Genomic DNA, 20,820 nt, shown 5'->3' on the forward strand with positions numbered 1-20,820 from the left:
TGAACAATGCAGAGCTCTTCACTGAAACACAATTTTTTCCCTATAAGCCTTATGGAATTCCAGATGGCTAGGCTATTTTTAGCTGAGACGGTTTAAACATAGAGGCAGGTCAGAAGTAATTTTGTGAAGCAAATATTCAGTATATGGAGGAAAAATTAAAGGAAAATAATACCACCGGCAGAGGGCAGTGATGAAGTTAACAGTTTCCTCTCATCAAAGGATACATTGATTGTTGAAGAATTCTGGGCTAATTTTGTAGACCTTAATTTGAATTTAACTTTTGAAATCTTATCATATTAAGTTCCCTTCAGCCAGGTGCTTTGTCAGTGTCTGCAACTGAAAAAGGCCTTATGTTTATTTATTTTGTTAATGTATAAGATATTCTGACCTGGTTTTAAAGTAAATAATGTGTTCTAACTTATTAAAAGGCTTTCTTGGTGAAAGTATCCATACAACAAAAATTTGAATACCTTCTCTCTATCTCATACTGCTTTAAGTATTGAGAAAGGTGATTTCTCACACACACAAACACACACACACACACATACACACACACACACAGGAAAAAGGAATTGTTGAACCTCAACAGAAGTAACCTTTGCTTGATTATGACATTTTTATTTTAGTGGATAATTGTATTTTTTCTTAGAGAATTAAATGCTTTATATAGTGTTATCTAAATTATAAGAAGCCTTTCTTCAAATCTAAAAATTACATCTTATCTGATATTTTCCACTGAAGAGATGGAATTCTGAAATACTGTGAAAGTATTTGTAAGAATATAGTGGACAGAGTTGTGCTGCTGTTGCTGCTGCTAAGTCGCTTCAGTCTTGTCCGACTCTGTGTGACCCCATAGACGGCAGTCCACCAGGCTCCCCCGTCCCTGGGATTCTCCAGGCAAGAATACTGGAGTGGGTTGCCATTTCCTTCTCCAATGCATGAAAGTGAAAAGTGAAAGTGAAGTCGCTCAGTCGTGTCCGACTCCTAGCGATCCCATAGACTACAGCCCACTAGGCTCCTCCGTCCATGGGATTCTCCAGGCAACAGTACTGGAGTGGGTTGCCATTGCCTTCTCCAGAGTTGTGCAGAACTCAGTTGTAGATAAATAGCAAAAAAGAAAATAAAAAATGGCATCACAGGAAGATGGCGAGTACTTAAATGAAAATGTGGTGAGACTATTGATTTGTGCAAACTCTGCAGAAATCAGTTTAGCAAAACTTATTAAGGACTTTAAAAGTGATCATCAGTGATAATTCTACTTTAAAGACTATATCATTAAAGGAGTAATCCCAGATGCACTTAAAGACTTGTATTTATAACGTAAGCGTAATCATACCAGCTTACTTATAATAATCACAAATTTTCCTTGTTGTCCAATAGTAGTGTGCACAAAACTTGGGATCCAAAGTTGAAAAAACCCTTTTACTTCTTATTGAGCTTATAGTTTATGAGGGACACTTACAGGTAAGCAGTTAATTAAAAGGTGGTTTAAACATTGCCATAAAAGAAGGTGTAGCAAGGGAAACCGTTTACCCATGCCTGGAGCCTAGGAAAGCTTTCATGGAATCAGTCACGTGCAAGGTGAGACATTAATTATGAACTGGAGGAGAAACAAAATGGGTCAGGTTTGGGGAAACTGCAGTTAAGTTCGGTGTCAGCTTGGAATGGAAGGAGGAGCATGATAAGAATTAATGCCTTTTGAGATCAGCAAGCTCCCTCGGGTTATGAAAAACCTCCGATGTCATTGTAAAGATTTTGGATTGAGGGCCATATGGAGCATTTGAAAGTTTTTATTATCATCTTTATGCTTTAGAAATCAACATAGGCAGTAGTATGGATGATGATAAAAGATAGGAAGCAGGGACAGTAAGAGAATGTTGCAGTGAAAAAACTGACACTGTCAATAGAATCTCACAAATTTATGGGATTGTAATGTGTTGGAATCAGCAGGAGTTGATGGATCATTGAATATGATTCCCAAGGGAAAGGGTGTAGTAGGCCAGTATCCTGTGTCTGATTTAAAAAGCTGGAGAGCTGGGTACATGATACAGTGCCTGTCGCTAAGATGAGGTCTGAAGGAATGAGAATCAGATCTGTCTTTGGATGACAGAGACATTTGGTTTGCAGGGCGGGAGATGCAAGAGACCTGGGTTCAATCCTTGGGTCGAGAAGATTGATCCCTGGGGTAGGAAATGGCATCCTACTCCAGTATTCTTGTCTGGAGAATTCCATGGACAGAGGAACCTGGCAGACTACAGTCCTTGGAGTCGCAAAGAGTCAGACACTACTGAGCGAATAACACACACACACACATACACACACACAGACATTTGGTATTATATTTGGACATTTGGAGAAGACATTTGGTTCTTCTCATGCACCAGGTATTTCGATAAGCATTTTAAATAGAACCAAAGCAATCCGTCTCTAGAACTCATACACTTACCCGTTACACCAAGAGCAAAGAGTAGGGAAGAATGCGGATCCCCCAAAATTGATTAGTTAGTTCATTTCATTCTGCTTAATTTCATTTATTGGCTGTTAGCTGCATGCATGAAACTGCTAAAGGGTGGTATAAAAATGTATTTGATATCAGTCCCCATTGAGTAATATACCCATATAGTTAATTCTAGAAAACAAGCTTAACAGATACTATAATTGATTGGGAGAAAAGTACATCTATCTGAAAATAGATGGCAAAGATTAATTTGAATGGGAAGGGAGGATTGGATGATACTAGAAAAGTTTTCTCAAATAAGGATAGATATTGAAACCTGGAATGATAGAAGATTACATATGAGTTGAAAATTCTTACTGTTTAAACATTGCAAATAATTTCAATTGTCTTACATTGTTTTACTTTAAATGTTTGGTAATTATTATGAGTCGACTTCCCCAGTGGCTCAGGGATAAAGAATCTGCCTGCCAAAGCAGGAGGTGTGGGTTTGATCCTTGGGTCGGGAAGATTCCCTGGAAAAGGAAATGGTAACCCACTCCAGTATTCTTGCCTGGAAAACCCTGTGGACAGAAGAGCCTGGCAGGCTACATTCCATGGGGATCACAAAAAGAGATGGACACAACTTAGTGATGGAACAACAATTTTTATGAGTGTAAATCCATGTTTTTATAATGTATAAAAGTATATTTTTGTTAAAGTTCAATTATTTAAAAGTGTATGGTATATATTTATGGTAATGGAGTTTTTCTTCTCAAGTGTTTAAGTATATTCAGATAACTATAATCAAAATTGCATTTAAAATTTTCAAATTTTACAGTGTGATTATACAGTATAAAATATTTGTAATACTTGCTATTACTGCTTTTGTTTTCTAAGACACTTTTTTAAAATTAAATATTTGGATCATTAGATTATATATAGTTTATATGGCTTTGCTTGAAGTTAATTATCAAGTAGAACTTGATTTTTAGCTTTAGAAAAAGAAATAGCAGAAGTTAATAAATTTTTTAATTGTATTCACTGTTAACAAGCCATAGCATAAGTAAGCCTCAGTCAGCCTGTGAAAGGGACCACTTACCACAACTGTTGATGCATTTGGAGTGAAACATCTTTATCGAGTTAATACAAGAAGCAGTCATGCCCTACTTGAATTACTCATTTATAATAGCTGAACAGCAGCCTGCATGTGGACTTTGAAATCCTGGGAAAATAAGATGCCTGCATATATCCAAATGTTGAAAACCTTTACTCGTAGCAGCTGGAAAATGCTGAGCTCTGTTGTCATCTGCTAGGTTTTTGGCTTTCAGGGGGATGTGATCAGTGTAATTACTGACCAGCTTTATTCATTACTTTTAATGATGATAGCCTCTGATGTCAGACTCTGAAGTTTGTATCTTAAAAGATCATGTTTAAATACTGTGTATGTAAAATTTACAGAAATCTAACACATAGATGATTTTACTTTGCTCAAACTTATCACATATACTCCAATTACTAAATACGTTAAATATTTTAGATGACATGATAGATATTACTTGTCTACTTTAAATGAAGCCTACAATGTTTTTGTCTCAATGATTCACAAAATATGCTCAATGTATCGCTGTTCTGGGTAAGTTTTATATATTAGATCCATTCAGGTGAAAAATTGTTATATATTTCCTAAAATGCAGGCTGTGGTTCTATTTTAAATCAGAACAACTTATAAACAAAGCAACTATTTGTACTTCTTATTTGTCATCATCTTACTACCATCTGATGTCTAGTCAGGAGAAGGACTTTAGAAAACATGGAATGATAAAGGATAAGCTAAGACGAGATTGTTTTATGAAGGAAGAAATGGATCTGTAACTTTGAAGCTGTATTTGCATTTTAACTGTGGAACCTAATGTTTATGCGGATGACACCACCCTTATGGCAGAGAGTGAAGAAGAACTAAAGAGCCTCTTGATGAAGGTGAAGGAGGAGAGTGAAAAAGTTGGCTTAAAGCTCAACGTTCAGAAAACTAAGATCATGGCATCTGGTCCCATCACTCCATGGGAAATAGATGGGGAAACAGTGGAAACAGTGTCAGACTTTCTTTTTTTGGGCTCCAGAATCACTGCTGATGGTGACTGCAGCCATGAAATTAAAAGACGCTTCCTCCTTGGAAGGAAGGTTATGGCCAACCTAGACAGCATATTTAAAAGCAGAGACATTACTTTGCCAACAAAAGTCCATCTAGTCAAGGCTATGGTTTTTCCAGTGGTCATGTATGGATGTGAGAGTTGGACAGTGAAGAAAGCTGAGCGCCGCAGAATTGATGCTTTTGAACTGTGGTGTTGGAGGAGACTCTTGAGAGTCCCTTGGACTGCAAGGAGATCCAATCAATCCATCCTAAAAGAGATCAATCCTGGGTGTTCATTGGAAGGTCTGATGTTGAAGCTGAAACTCCAATACTTTGGCCACCTCATGCGAAGGGTTGACTCATTGGAAAAGACCCTAATGCTGGGTAGGATTGGGGGCGGGAGGAGAAGGGGACGACAGAGGATGAGATGGTTGGATGGCATCACCGACTCGATGGACATGGGTTTGGGTAGACTCCGGGAGTTGGTGATGGACAGAGAGGCCTGGCGTGCTGCAGTTCATGGGGTCGCAAAGAGTCGGACACGACTGAGCGACTGAACTGAACTGAACTGAATGTTTATATAAATCACATGATATCACTTTGATTGTGTCTTAATCCATTACGTGATTGCAACACCAGGCACTGAATAGTTTTCTGTGGATTGTCCATTGTATAGAGACATCCCTTTAAAGAGATCATTGTTCATATCATAAACCAAATGTATTTGCTAATTAATATTATTTTTATTATTTCAGGATTTTCAGACAGAGGACAGTAAAATTATTATTCTTACAAACTTAGCATGTTATGATACTATCGAACAGATGGAAATAAAATTAAGGAAGGTACCATGTGACTGGTTAATAAGCTATAGATAATATTGATGTTTCCATGTTTGACCAGTTTTCTTTTTTTAAGTTGATCTGTTAAAAATATTTCTCACCCTTAAAAAGTGTTTATATAAAATATCATCCTCATTGACTAACAACTGATGATCCTATATTTACAGGTATTATGCTGGTGACATAATAAGAAAATTTTACACATAGTAACTATCGTTATATCGATATTGAAAAAAAAATCAATCTATAGTTAACATGAGCTAAGTAGTTTGCTTTCCTTTTTAAAAAAAAAAATTCATTTATTTTTGGCTTTGGTCATCGTTGCTGCAAGGTGGCTTTCTCTGGTCTTGGGGAGGAGGGCCTCCTCTCCGTGTGGTGAGCAGGCTTCTCATTGTTGTGGCTTCTCTTGTTGCGGAGCATTGACTCTAGAGCTGCTTGGGCTTTAGTAGTTGCAGCCCACGGACTTAGTTGCTCCATGGCCTATGGGATCTTCCCAGGCCAGGGATATGAACCCATGTCCCCTACATTGGCAGGCGGATTCTTAACCACTGGACCACCAGGGAGATCCTGCTTTGCTCTGTTTCAAGACGTGCTTCTGTAACTATATCCTACTTGTCTGGAAGGAGCACATGCCTCAAAGAAAAGTTTTATCTACAAAATCAGAGTTGTATGTTTTTCTGAATCTTTGAATCTTCTTTTTAAACATATCTTGATATCTTTCTCTATGGCTGTTTTTTATTTAGACCCCTTTTAACAAACCTGTATTTGTGTGCATATGTGTGTTTAGCCAAAGGTGAGCAGTTGTTGGTTTTTGTGTGTGTGTGTGTTTTTTGCTTTTGGCCACACTGCACAGCATGCGGGATCTTAGTTCCCTGAAAAGTGAAAGTGAAGTCGCTCAGTCATGTCTGACTCTTTGAGACCCCATGGACTGTAGGCTACCAGTTCCCTGACTAGGGATCAAAGCTGAACTCCCTGCGTTGGAAGTACAAAGTCTTAATCATTGGACCACCAGGAAAGTCCCAAGAGGGAGCAGTTTTGCAGCACTTCAGTTCATATACTGTTGTTTGTTTCCTGTGCCCTTCTCTTATCTCCAGTTCCGAGTACTTCCTGGGCTTTATCTTTTCACGATAAACTGTGGAAAATTCTGAAAGAGATGGGAATACCAGACCACCTGACCGGCTTCTTGAGAAACCTGTATGCAGGTCAGGAAGCAACAGTTAGAACTGGACATGGACCAACAGACTGGTTCCAAGTAGGAAAAGGAGTCCGTCAAGGCTGTATATTGTCACCCTGCTTATTTAACTTATATGCAGAGTACATCATGAGAAACGCTGGGCTGGAAGAAACACAAGCTGCAATCAAGATTGCCGGGAGAAATATCAATAACCTCAGATATGCAGATGACACCACCCTTATGGCAGAAAGTGAAGAAGAACTAAAGAGCCTCTTAATGAAAGTGAAAGTGGAGAGGGAAAAAGTTGGCTTAAAGCTCAACATTCAGAAAACTAAGATCATGGCGTCTGGTCCCATCACTTCATGGCAGACAGATGGGAAAACAGTGGCTGACTTTATTTTTCTGGGCTCCAAAATCACTGCAGATGGTGACTGCAGCCATGAAATTAAAAGACGCTTACTGCTTGGAAGGGAAGTTATGACTAACCTAGATAGCATATTAAAAAGCAGAGACATTACTTTGCCAACAAAAGTCCGTCTAGTCAAGGCTATGGTTTTTCCAGTAGTCATGTATGGATGTGAGAGTTGGATGGTGAAGAAAGCTGCGCGCCGCAGAATTGATGCTTTTGAACTGTGGTGTTGGAGAAGACTCTTGAGAGTCCCTTGGACTGCAAGGAGATCCAACCAGTCCATCCTAAAGGAGATCAGTCCTGGGTGTTCATTGGAAGGACTGATGTTGAAGCTGAAACTCCAGTACTTTGGCCACCTGATGCGAAGGGCTGACTCATTTGAAAAGACCCTGATGCTGGGAAAGATTGAGGGCAGGAGGAGAAGGGGACGACAGAGGATGAGATGGTTGGATGGCATCACCGACTCGATGGACATGGGTTTGGGTGGACTTAGGGAGTTAGTGATGGACAGGGAGGCCTGGCGTGCTGCGATTCATGGGGTCACAAAGAGTCGGACACGACTGAGCGACTGAACTTAAGTGAATAACACATGCGACATTAATTTGTTCTTTGATAAGTAGTAGGTTGCTTATTCTAAATAATTTTATGTCAGCATTTGAAAAATAACTTATCAGTTAAAAAAAAACTTCAGTGTTGGTTGTGTAGTAAATACTGAAATAGTATGCTGCTGGAGCATGGTAAGGTTACTGTGTGGGTTGTCTTCTGTATTCTAAAAAACAAAACAGAAACACTCTTTGAAATCTATTTAGGTCTTTCTTAACTCAGTGAGTTGTATCTCAAATTTGTTGCTATACCCCCTGATCGGTCTGTGAACAACTGTAATATTTGTTTGGTTAAGAGTACAGTATAGGTTTTCAGATCATTATTGCTTTGTTTCTACCAGTCTTGGTGTTAATTATGAAGGGGCTTTTACTGGGAAATAAGATGGAGTCTTTTCTGTGTCCTCTTACTTATATTTCTTTTACTTTACTTACCTATTCAAGAGAGACTGCCTGTGTCATTCTAGAGCTGGGTTCCAGTCTCAGCTGTGACTTTATTGGGTGTTCATCACTTATGCAGGGCCTTCTAGATTTTTTGCTGCACTAAGACTGCTATTCAGTCATCATCAGGGGTTTTCAAGATAAGGAATTTTCTGTCTATTACTAGACTCATTTGGCCATTACTTTATTCTCTACAGCCAGGTTACTAGGGCAATCTCTAGTAATCTGTAGTAATCCATAGGACTTCAGATTAGCATATCAATATTGATATTTTAATGCTGAATACCAGTAAAAATATGCTAATTAACATTATGAAAAGGTCTTACTTTGTTGTTTGAAACCATTTGAGAAAGAGAAGACATAAAGCATCATTATTTTGCAAAACCAGTGCTAGAGACAGTGGGCCCATATTTCTAACAAGGTGCAGATTACCCCATAATTCATACTATGTTTTAACTTTATAACTACATGTATTTTTTGTGTAGTGATGTCACCATTGAAGGAATTGAGGTGGCATTAAGCATGAAGTCTGTTTCAAGTATTTTAAAGGCTGGTGCATTCCAGGATCAGTGAATCCAAAAGCAAAATTCCAGTAGTAGAAGGATTTCTAAGCAGCTGCAGAATTCTGTGCATAGCTCCACATGCCATGGAGCTTTAGAGTGCTCGTTTCCTGTTTGTGACCACTTTAGTGCTGGGTGTGTCTCAGTGCCTGAAAAGAAATTTATACTACAAATGTCTCACTAAGGAGAGCTGCTTTTCCATTTACACTCACATCTACTTATTTGTGGTCTATCTGTAATTCTCTACAACTTCTGAATAAATTCTGATGTTTCCATGATCCTAATTTATTAGAGTAATTTATGACAGCATAAATGATAGATTGTATAGTAGTTAAAAGCCATGGGCTTTGAAATCAGACTGATTCCTGACCCTATTGTATACCATCTCTGTGATCGTGAGCAAGTTTCTGTATTCTTCAGTAACTTTGTTTTCTCATTGGTAATATGTAGATAATAATAGTGTCTGTGTTACAGGGTTATCACAAGATTAAGTGAATTCATGTGGGGATACTATTTTAGAGTCAGATTTGTCACATACAAACCTCAGTAGTTATCATTGTCATGGTAAAAGATTGTGACTAGAATTCCCCAAACAGAAATAAACTAGTATTTATTTTCTAGTTAATCAGGAATTACTTTCCTGTGAAAGGACATTTAGGTATAAGAAGGAAAATTTTAATTAAGTTCAGTTTTTTTTTTTTCATGGAATAAAACTTTGTATTGAGTGGGTAAAATGAATTGATAGTATGTGTCTAGCATTAGCTAATTCTAATCATTTCTGTAAAGGTAACTCTTAAATTTATGCTGCTCCCTACTGTTTGGAGTGCCAACATTTTCCCTGATCAGCAGATGAATTTTTGGTTATCTGTGAAACATTTTCTCTTGAATAATTCACAAGCACAGCCCTTCCAAGTTAAATTCACCGTTTTACTCCAAGTCTGTACCTTAACCAGTGAATGGTAGTATTACCAGTCCAGTCAGAAACCTAGTAATTGCCCTAAACTTTTCGCTTCCTTCATTTCCCATGGTTCCTGTTTGGGCAGTAATCAGTTTCTCAGACTTTTCTATAAAAAAAGTTTTCTGTAAGACAGATCTGATTCTTTCCCTTCCTTTTAAAGTACCCTTCAGTGAGTTTCTCATATCTTTCTGGATAAAGGACAGACTTCTTAGCCAAATGTACAAATTTGTTCTTAGGTCATGTTTTCACTACACTGTGTGGAACTATTTTGAATTCCATGAACATGCCGTTCTCCCTTACCATCTTCATTTGTGTGTGCAGTTTTCAGGGCATAGGAAGCTCCCTGGTTTGCTCCTCTCTACTCTATAGTTAAAGCATGACTACCATTAAAAATTCATTCCCAGGTTTACCTTCCAAGACAAGGTAGGTGCTCTTTCATGTTTGCTTCCCTCCACCACCACATTCTGTCACCCCTTATGAAATTTTGTTAAGCCATTTATCAAAAATTATGATGATTAATTTTTGTCAGCATTTTCCATTGAATTATTTTAGCTCAAATACAAGGATTGTTTCTTAATATCTGTGAATGCTTAATGCTTAGTTTTAGGCAAATGGTTAGTGGTCAATAAAAGTTTGTTGAATTAATAAATGAATTTGGATGAGAACAAAGTCCTTGGTAACATTTACATGGTAAACTTGTCTTTAATGGGAAATAATTAGAATTAATTCCTAGTAATTATTCTCAGGAGGCAAAAATGGACTGAACTCCTTGCTTTTGCCCCTTTAACACTAGTCATTCTGTTAGTTTCTTCATTTTATTTATCACTTTGGCTGTAACTATTTGGTCTTACCTTTTTTCTTGTTAATACTAGTCACTGTGTCAAAAAGGACCTTTCATCTACTTATAATTCATAACTTTTAATTAATGTTGTTTATTTTTGTTTTATTAGATGACCAGAAGTACACGTTTCCCCCATAGTTTGCATATTTATTATAAATGTGAAGTGGGTTCATTGAGCTATTTAAGGGAGGCTGACAAATTGGTTAGGAGGACTCTCTCTTGGAGGGCATGAAACATGGATCTGTTATTCACAGGATGAGAGGTCAGAGAACCGTGTGGCCAGGGTAAATTTATGTCAGTTAGGGAGTTTTTCTTGAGAGAGGATAAGAGGCTAAGAATCTACACACACATAGATCGGCACTAGGGGGATAGGAGGTAAAAGTGATATCTCGAGTGCCAGAAAGGCCAACATGGTAGGGGTTTATATGTCTTAATTATTATTTAGGGATATCTGGCTTTTAAGTGCGAGGAGAATGCTGTATGAAGGAGACTGGTTGTGAGTAGCAGTGAATTCCCATTAGAAGTTGTAAAGCGTACAAATAATGGAGCACCTGGACTCTGAAAGTGGGATACCAGTTATGTTTAGTGTACTGACACTACTAGGTACAAAACTATATATTTTTGAGTATGAATATGAATAACCTGGTTCAACCTGCCCTTAATGAAAAGCTAGAGACTAATGTTGATGCCTGTTTAGTGAACAAATCTGAGTGGTTTTCTGTGCCCTTGGTGGAACAAATTAAACTTTCACTGGTTGAGTGCTTATACCCAAACGGTGTAGTGTGGGAGGATTATCAGCTAGTTTGTCTTACTGGCTTTTTGGCAGCAGCAAACTCTTAAACTGAGTTTTCCCATGGAAGAGGTATCTTTCTTGAAATCTCACAACTTTTACTAAAAAAATTTATGAAGTGGGATGACAGTAAATTACTGAAGAATCATCAAAGCAAGTATGTTATTAATTGACAATTTATTGACTTCATCCCCTGAGCCAGTTTAAAGAAAAGGGAGGGTGGGTTAGATTTCAAGCTATACTTTGAATGCTGTGTGAGGTCTGTCCGAGATATTTTGGTTAGGCTGTGATTAATTAACTCAATTAAAAAAGTATTATTACATGAGTCAAAGTACACTCTCTTATGGATCTGTCAAGTTGGTAATAGTGGGTTCAGTACTGGTAAAATTGTGAATCTAAATCTGATTAGCATTAAAAGGCACACAAAAATTCACCTGTCACTAATCTTCTGTGATTAAAAAAATGGCAATAATTTAGGGTTTCATGTATGTTTTCAGTATCTTTATATATGTATATACATATATATGTATACTTATATATGTATGTGTGTGTGTGTGTGTAGATGTTTGTAGACAGTAAAGAATCTGGCTGTAATGCAGGAGACCCAGTTTTGATCCCTGTGTCAGGAATATCCCCTGGAGAAGGGAGTGGCTACCCAATCCAGTATCTTGCCCGGAGAATCCTATGGACAGAGGAACCTGGCTGGCTGCATTCTGTGGGGTTGTGAAGAGTCGGACATGACTGAGTGACTTTCACATATGCTTATTTAACTTCAGAGATAATGGGATTAAGCTCTAAACTTCCTTTTTAATTGTGCTTTAAAATATTAACTTTTCAGTTAGTTGTGTTCTTTTAAAACCTGTTACAGATTACTGTCCTTGGGCTTTGTAGCTTATGTAGTTAATATAATCTTACTGACAGGTGTAAAAGCAAAGAGAGGTTTGAGACCTCCCTTCTTATTGTAAATACTCCTTAAAAAAAGGTGCTTTCAGTATGATGATTGTTTTAAAATAGAAATGTTTTCCTTTATATTAAAAAAAAGCTGCTTTCAGTTTGTAAACAGGAAACTATAATTCCCTAGCTAGAACTTTGTTTTTTTCTTGTTTGAAAAAAATCTCTGAATTTTGAGATAGTTAGTTCCTTTTGTTCTGTTCCCTAAGTATAATTTTGTTTTTGTTAATTCTGAAAGCATCTGTGTGCTATCTCAGTGATTATTAGTTTTGTGATTTTTCATATTTTAACATCTATGAAATTAGAAGTCCTTGTATAGTTAATGATATCTGACAATTGCTCATGGCCTGAGCTGAGGTCAAAGGCTGTCAGAGAAATTATCTGCTTGCTTCTGCTGCTCATCCAGGGGCACTGCAACTTGAGAGAACCACAGGTTAAATTATCTGCTTGTGAACTTTCTGGACTTTCTTGATAGTGTGAGTCCAAACTGCAAATCTGTGTGAATATCAGTTCATGGTTCAAATTCCCTAAGGTTTGTATTGGTATAAGATCTCTTTGAAAATTGTCCCAGATCTGGCAGTTCACCAGTGCTGTACCTTGCAATATTATGTAGTGAGCAGCCCTTGATATGAAATTTAGTAAAAGGTCTAGAGAAGCTGGGCCATTCAATTATTATTTAACCAGTGGCATCCTATTCTTATTTTTGAGGTAAGAGATATTGGAGGATTTGTTTACTATTAATAAAGGTTTGCAGTAGGGCAAGAATTATTCAACTTATTCTTTTAAAGTTTTTTTTGTTTTGTTTTAATAAATTTATTTATTTTAGTTGGGGGCTAATTACTTTACAATATTGTAGTGGTTTTTGCCATACATTGACATGAATCAGCCATGGGTTTACATGTGTTCCCCATCCTGTACCCCCCCCCCCCACCTCCCTCCCCATCCTATCCCTCTGGGTCATCCCATTGCCCCAGCCCTGAGCATTTGTCTTATGCATCGAACCTGGAATGGTGTTCTGTTTCACATATGATAATATACATACTTCAATGCTATTCTCTCAGAACGTGCCACCCTCACCTTCCTCAGAGTCCATAAGACTGTTCTATGCATCTGTATCTCTTATTATGTCTCACATATAGGGTTATCGTTACCATCTTTCAAATTCCATATATATGCATTAGTATACTGTATTGTTGTTTTTCTTTCTGGCTTACTTCACTCTGTATAATGGGCTCCAGTTTCATCCATCTCAGTAGAACCAATTCAAATGTATTCTTTTTAATGGCTGAGTAATATTCCATTGTGTATATGTACCACAGCTTCCTTATCCATTTGTCTGCTGATGGGCATCTAGGTTGCTTCCATGTCCTGGCTATTGTAAACAGTGCTGTGATGAACATTGGGGTACACGCGTCTCTTTCAATTCTGGTTTCCTCGGTGTGTATGTCCAGCAGTGGGATTGCTGGGTCATATGGCAGTTCTATTCCCAGTTTTTTAAGGAATGTCCACACTGTTCTCCATAGTGGCTGTACTAGTTTGCATTCCCACTAACAGTGTAAGAGGGTTCCCTTTTCTCCACACCCTCTCCAGCATTTATTGCTTGTAGACTTTTGGATAGCAGCCATTCTGACTGGCGTGAAATGGTACCTCATTGTGGTTTTGATTTGCATTTCTCTAATAATGAGTGATGTTGAGCATCTTTTCATGTGTTTGTTAGCCATCTGTATGTCTTCTTTGGAGAAATGTCTGTTTAGTTCTTTGGCCCATTTTTTGATTGGGTTGTTTATTTTTCTAGAATTCAGTTGCAGGAGTTGCTTATATATTTTTGAGATTAATTGTTTGTCTGTTGCTTCATTTGCTATTATTTTCTCCTATTCTGAAGGCTGTCTTTTCACCTTGCTTATAGTTTCCTTTGTTGTGCAAAAGCTTTTAATTTTAATTAGGTCCCATTTGTTTATTTTTGCTTTTATTTCCAATATTCTGTTAAAGTTTTGTCATGAATTTAGATGTATGCACCAAAGTCCTCTCTCTAAAGTCCCATAACTAGTAGAGGATGTCTATTTCCTGTAGATTAATATATATTTCCAAACAACTATTTGTAATTTGTGTTAGAAAAGTAGGGGATCCTTGGAAAATCTTAATTCACAGTTAACATTTTAAACCTTGACTTTTTAAAAAAAATTCAAATAGTAAGCCAATTCCATTGTATGCATTCTCTAATTTACTACCTCTGCAAACTGAGCATTCTTTTTGTGAATTTTTATATTGGATGGGAGTAATATTTGCATCTCTGTACTCAATAAAAATTTGTTGTGAGTAGAAAGCGTTTTTACAGTGGTTGATTGATTATTCAGTTCATGATATACTGTATTGAATAGGAATACTGTGGAATTACCATTCTATGAATAGATAATCTTTGAACACATACTGAGAAATATGGTAAATGAAAGAGGGAGACTGATAAACACATTCCACTGATAAAATAGAGCTGCGATATGGTGCTTTTATTGAGGTATTCTTGTCCTACCCAGATCTTATTTTAGAATAGAGAAAATAGTAAACATATTTAAATGATAGAAGAAGGTACTTTAGTTCAATACAAGAAAACATTCTGCCATTGAGAATAACTTGTGTGAAAGTCTTCATGAGTAGAGGTGAATCTTATCATTAAGGTGGTTTCAATTGTATTGTTTTTAGGCCAAGGATATGGCATAGTTAGTGTCATTGTTAGGGACACAATGATGGTAGTGGTTCTCAGCACTGAAATTTCACGCTCCTTTTGATAGCATGTATTTTCTGATGCCTCTTTACTATGTTGATATAAAATTCATAGTTAAGGTACATTTTAAGCTGATAACTTATGGATAAATCAATGTAATGCCATAGTTGTAGGAATGGGAAAATAAGAGGAAAGTAATTTATTCAGTATTTAGAGTGTAACTAGACTAGAAGGCATGAAGTGCTCAGGTTAAGACACTTAGCCTGCCACATGTGTTACATCAACACAGTTATAAACTTTGCTTGTCTGTATGTTGATAAATTGTTAGTGCAAATAGTCAAACGGGATAGCCATGGGTGAAGTGATTTTTCTGAAATGGTAAGCACTTCTTGGTCAAATTCTCAGTGATTCATAATTTTTCTTCTGTATTCCTGATAGTTAAATTACTGGACCTTTCAGATTCATTAAAGTAGGTGTGAAAGCTACTGTATGTTTAAATGTAAAAGAGATTCTAGGTTCAAATAATTATGAATAGATTTTTTCACTCACATCAATGTCAGGATACTTTAAAATTGATATGGAATGTGAGATCATTCTTTGTTGTACAAGAGACTGTTCTGAGTGTTCAACAACTTTGATGTTTTGGTTGATGCCAAATGTCAGGTAGTGTCTCCTAATCATTGTGACAACCAGAAACATTAATTTCCAAAAATGCCCCTAGAGGATGTTTATTGTTGTTCAGTCACCTGGTGTATCCAACTCTTTGTGACCCTGTGTGCTGTAGCATGCCAGGCCTCCCTGTCCTTCACCATCTCTGGGCATTTCCCCAAATTCATGTCCATTGAATCCATAATGCCATCCAACCATCTCATCCTCTGCCGCCCTCTTCTCCCTCTGCCTTCAATCTTTCCCAGCATCAGGGTCTTTTCCACTGATTTGGCTCTTAGCATCAGGTGGCCAAAGTATAAGAGCTTCAGCTATCAGTCCTTCCAGTAAGTCTTCAGGGTTGATTTCTTTTATGATTGACTGGTTTGATCTCCTTGCTGTCCAAGGGACGCTCCTCCAGCACCACAGTTCAAAAGCATCAATTCTTCGACACTCTGCGTTCTTTATAGTCCAACGCTCACATCCATACATGACTACTAGAAAAACCATAGCTTTGACTAGACAGACCTTTGTTGGCAAAGTGATGTCTTTGATTTTTAATACACCGTCTAGGTTTGTCGTAGCTTCCCTATCAAGAAGCAAGCATCTTTTAATTTCATAACTGCAGTCACCTTCTGCAGTGATTTTAGAGCGCCAAAGGAAGAAATCTGTCACTACTTCCATCTTTTCCCCTTTTGTTTGCCTTCAAGTGGTGGGACTGGATGCTTTGATCTTAGTTTTTTTAATATTGAGTTTTTAGCTGGCTTTTTCACAACCCTTATAAAGCATCTACTGAGTATGGAACAAAGATCATGGGTTACAGATGGGAGTCACAGCCTTGGATTTGATTCTAAATCCTTCTTCTTCTGGACTTTGTTTTTTGGGCCAGTTAGTTAACCTCTCATAGTCTCAGATCCCTTTCTAAAATACTGGGAAGATAATATCTTACAGAGTTATTAAGTGGGTAAAACAGTATATTTTAGGTATCTGACATGTGTTTCATGTGGGATGGAACTGGTTCTGTCTGACTTATCACTTTACTTTCCAATACTAGTCAGTCAGTTCAATTGCTCTGTCATGTCCAACTCCTTGCAACCCCATGGACTGCAACACACCAGGCTTCCCTGTCCATCACCAACTCCCAGAGCCTACTCAAACTCATGTCCATTGTATCGGTTATGCCATCCAGCCATCTCATCCTCTGTTGTCCCCTTCTCCTCCTGCTTTCAATCTTTCCCAGCCTCAGGGTCTTTTCCAATGAGTTGGTTTTTTGCATCAGTTGGCCAAAGTATTGGAGTAATGCCAATACTAGTAGGCATTTAATAAATATTTGCTTACTCTTATTATTTAACTCTTATATGTCACACTGTATTCCAGTATTAAAAACATGTGAGGGAGGGGTGGCTTATAATAGGCACTAGGCCTATCATGTATGTCTCTACTCTTGTGTTTTGGAACTTTGTGAATACTAGTTGAGAATTGTAGCTTTTTGGATTATAGCCTCTGGTTTCCAAGAGAATATTAAATTAGAAATACATTGGTTTGCTTTCTGTTTGAAAGAGACCTATACGGTAAGAGTCTCTCAGTAAGCACATTAATTTTCCAGAATACTAATGTTTTTCTTATTTATATTGTTTTGCTAATGTCAAAAAGTATAAGTGGGAGATGTGGTAAGAGGGTAAGGAATTTTAGCTCCTTGTAATCCTAATTGTTGTTACACAGATTCTTAAAATATAGCATTAATAATTTCTTTCCCATTTTCATCTTTTTTCTTCCTGTCGTTATGACCAGTTGAAGTTTACACATTGTATTTTCTCAGTAAATATTTTGTAACTTTGTCCAGTTGTTTGACTTGTTTATCTTTCATCTCAGTCAGTTCAAACCATTTACTAATAGACTGCAATTGAATAGCTACTTCTGGCTATTTTAATGAGACTAATTACATTGAAAATGTCATAAGTGGGCATCTGGACCACATTTGCTCCATCCCCACCATGAACCACACATCCCAGGCCTTCTTCACTGGTGCCCACAGCACGGTTCCCCCAACCTGTAAGATGCTCAAGGTGGAGCACGAGGTGGCCGTGCTGGAGGCTTCCTAGAGCCCAACGCCTGCAGTGACCACAGTGATCAACATCTGCAGTGAGGCCTCCGTGCCTAACCACATCGTGTGGCCCCTGTTTGACACAGTCTTCATGAACTGGTGCTACTTGGGCTTCATGGCATTCACCCGCTCCATGAAGTCTAGGGACCGGAAGATGGTGGGCGACATCACTGGGGCCTGGAGCTGCGCCTTTACTGACAAGTGCCTGAATATCTGCACCCTGATCCTGGGCTGCCTCCTGATTATCGTCCACATCATTATTTTGTCCACTGGCTCCCTGATGATTATTCAAGCCGTTTACGAGCTCACAAAGGACTATGGAGGCTACTAGTTCCTGCCCACAGCCCGGGGCAGTCATCCCTTTTCCCTGCAGCCTATACACGCATCTGTTCACCATGAAATAAAATAAAGCATTTGTTAAAAAAAAAAAAAAAAAAAAGAAAATGTTAGAAGGGACCCTTGTCTTCCTTTCAAAATTGCCATACAATTTATTTAAAAGAGGATGCATTTAATTTGTAAATGGTGTTCTACACTTTATAAAATGGTGAACCTTATGAGTATTGAAGTTCTCCTTAAATGTTTGTTAAAATTTTAACTCCCCCAAATATATGATGACCATTATGAATATGAGTTTTTTAAACAGTCATCGTGCTTTGATGTTTACAGCATGAAAAAAAGTAAATTTTTCTGTTTTCATATTATTCCTCCAGGTCACGTTTGGGTCAGCACTGCTGATTTTGCAAATAAACTCACCCTTGACTTTTAGTTACTTCAGAATTTAAGTTTGGTTCTGAGCCAGTGAGTGCTTAAATCTTTAAAACTAAACACATGTTTAGCATTCATTGGTTTTAACCAGTTGTCTTTAACATTCAGTTACTTCCACACAAAGAGTAACTATTGTCAGTTCCAGATTCTATTATCAACTAAGCATGGAGCATGCTGTAAATTACTGAAAACTTACCTGATTAAATTCAGATTGGTTCAGATGGTTATAGGCTATTTTAAAATCTGAAGATTCTTTTATGCACAGTTTTATAACTCTGCTTAAATAATAAAATAATTACCCAATAACGATATCGGGTATTGACCATTTATTTCTTTTTCCTATAAAAAGTTTAAAAGTTGTTTAATTTGTTCTGTTATCACACTTATATCAGATGAGCTTTTTATTCCTTTCTGGTGCTGTGTTGGATAATTTTAAATTTGCAGTTGAATAGCATTTATAGTTTCACTTTACTTCCAGATAACATTTTTTTTTCTTAGTAAGCTTAATGGACCATTTATTTAAGTCCTACCATACAAGGAATGTGATATGAGATATCCAACAGATTAATACTTAGTCATAATAAATAATTTATTCAATCTCATTTCTATTTCTTTGAAATATGAGGTTTGTAGACTTCATAGATATCTTTTATATTGCAAGAAAGAAGGTGGGACTTTCATGTTCTTAGAGTTACTGATCAAATTGTAAATTCCTAGGAAGGCTTTTTTTTGTCTTCTGTGACACAGTTGTTGGAAGCCAAACAGGCTTTTCTCAGGTGTTAGGCCCTGGCTTTATTGTGTTCTCTATTTGCCTGTGTCCAAAGACTGTTCTCTTTTAGTTGTATCATTTTGAGGAGATCCTCGATTTTTGGTTTTCTTGCTTTTGTCTTTGTGACTTTGTTCTTTTCTTAGAGCTCTTTGTTATTGACTGGTTTTTACTAAGTGTGGAGCAGAAGAGCCATCTTTTTCGGTGAGATACTTGAGATCTCTACATCACTAAAATATATAAGGCATTCAGGTATGACCTAGATCAAATCCCTTATGAGTATACAGTGGAAGTGACAAATAGATTTAAGGGACTAGACCTGATAGACAGAATGCCTGATGAACTATGGACAGAGGTTCGTGACATTGTACAGGAGACAGGGATCAAGAAAATCCCCATGGAAAAGAAATGCAAAAAAGCAAAATGGCTGTCTGAGGAGGCCTTACAGATAGCTGGGAAGAGAAGAGAAGCGAAAAGCAAAGGAGAAAAGGAAAGATATTCCCATCTGAATGCAGAGTTCCAAAGAATAGCAAGGAGAGATTAGAAAGCCTTCCTCAGAAAGCCTTCCTCAGCGATCAATGCAAACAAATAGAGGAAAACAACAGATTGGGAAAGACTAGAGACCTCTTCAAGAAAATTAGAGATACCAAGGGAACATTTCATGCAAAGATAGGCTCGAGATAGGCAAAGATAGGTCGCAGAGAGTCAGACACGACTGAGCGACTGAACTGAACTATTAAAATGTATTTAGTTATTAGTAAGATTAAATTAAATTATTAGATATAGGGTTTTCCTAGATCATTAATATTTTCTGGATAGCTCACCGACTCAGCATACATGAGTTTGAGCAAACTATGAGAGAAAGTGAAGGACAGGGAAGCCTGGTGTGCTGCAGTTCACAGGGTCACAGAGAGTCAAATACAACTTAGCAGCTGCAACTGAACAAAAACAATAATGTTTTCTGAGATTTGGGAGACCCAGGATTATGCTGCCTCTCTTTATGTTATATTAGATGTACAAATGTAAGTTTGCATATTAAAAAATCTAAATCTTAAAAGAACATTAGAGGAAAATAGAAGTAAATTTTTAATTTGATGATTGGTTTTGGTTTTTGATCATATGAGTCTAATGTGAACAGTGATTATAGTGTTTAATCTGAATTATTAATATTAACCAATTTTCTTTTAGATTTATTTTGCTTATGAGATTGAGAACATGAATGCTCATTTACCTTTTGAATTAAGAATTTAATAGGAATGCAGTCCACATGTCAGTGGCAAGGATTTTTCTTTTTTTATTGGAAGTGGAAAGCATAAATATGCAAGGATTTAGCTATTTCAAGAGTCCTATGTTTGTTCCTATTCTGTTTTGTTATCTGCATTTACAAAGGGACTTGAAGAAATTGAAATGGATTCAAAGAAAAGAAATAATATTTATTATTAGGATAGTAATGAGAACATGTGAAAATCATGCAGTGATGGTTCTTAAATATTTTTGCCATAATTCATTGATAGTTCACTGATGTATGTTATCCTTGGCACCTTATTTCAGGTCATTTGCATTATCATGTGAATAATTTTCATCTGTTAAGTATAGAACAGAATCAGAGTGTGAATTAGTTTCCTTTGGGAAGTTAGGGTTGGACAGTGTGAATTTTACCTGCTTTCATGTCAGTTCCCTAGACTATACAG

General features: G+C 37.2%; 1 protein-coding gene and 1 pseudogene across 43 annotated transcripts in view; both read left to right on the top strand.

Annotated features, from left to right (window-relative positions):
* The window catches only part of VPS13B (vacuolar protein sorting 13 homolog B), a 752,042-nt gene that overhangs the window by 230,072 nt on the left and 501,150 nt on the right, over window positions 1–20,820 (top strand). The window lies entirely within an intron of this gene.
* LOC145511022 (interferon-induced transmembrane protein 3 pseudogene) lies at window positions 17,467–19,610 on the top strand (annotated as a pseudogene). The gene has a single exon (XR_014057398.1). The product of XR_014057398.1 is annotated as an interferon-induced transmembrane protein 3 pseudogene (transcript).

Source organism: Giraffa tippelskirchi, chromosome 6 (genome assembly GCF_054371585.1).
Source record: "Giraffa tippelskirchi isolate mGirTip1 chromosome 6, T2T-mGirTip1v1.2.pri, whole genome shotgun sequence".
Lineage (NCBI taxonomy): Eukaryota > Metazoa > Chordata > Mammalia > Artiodactyla > Giraffidae > Giraffa > Giraffa tippelskirchi.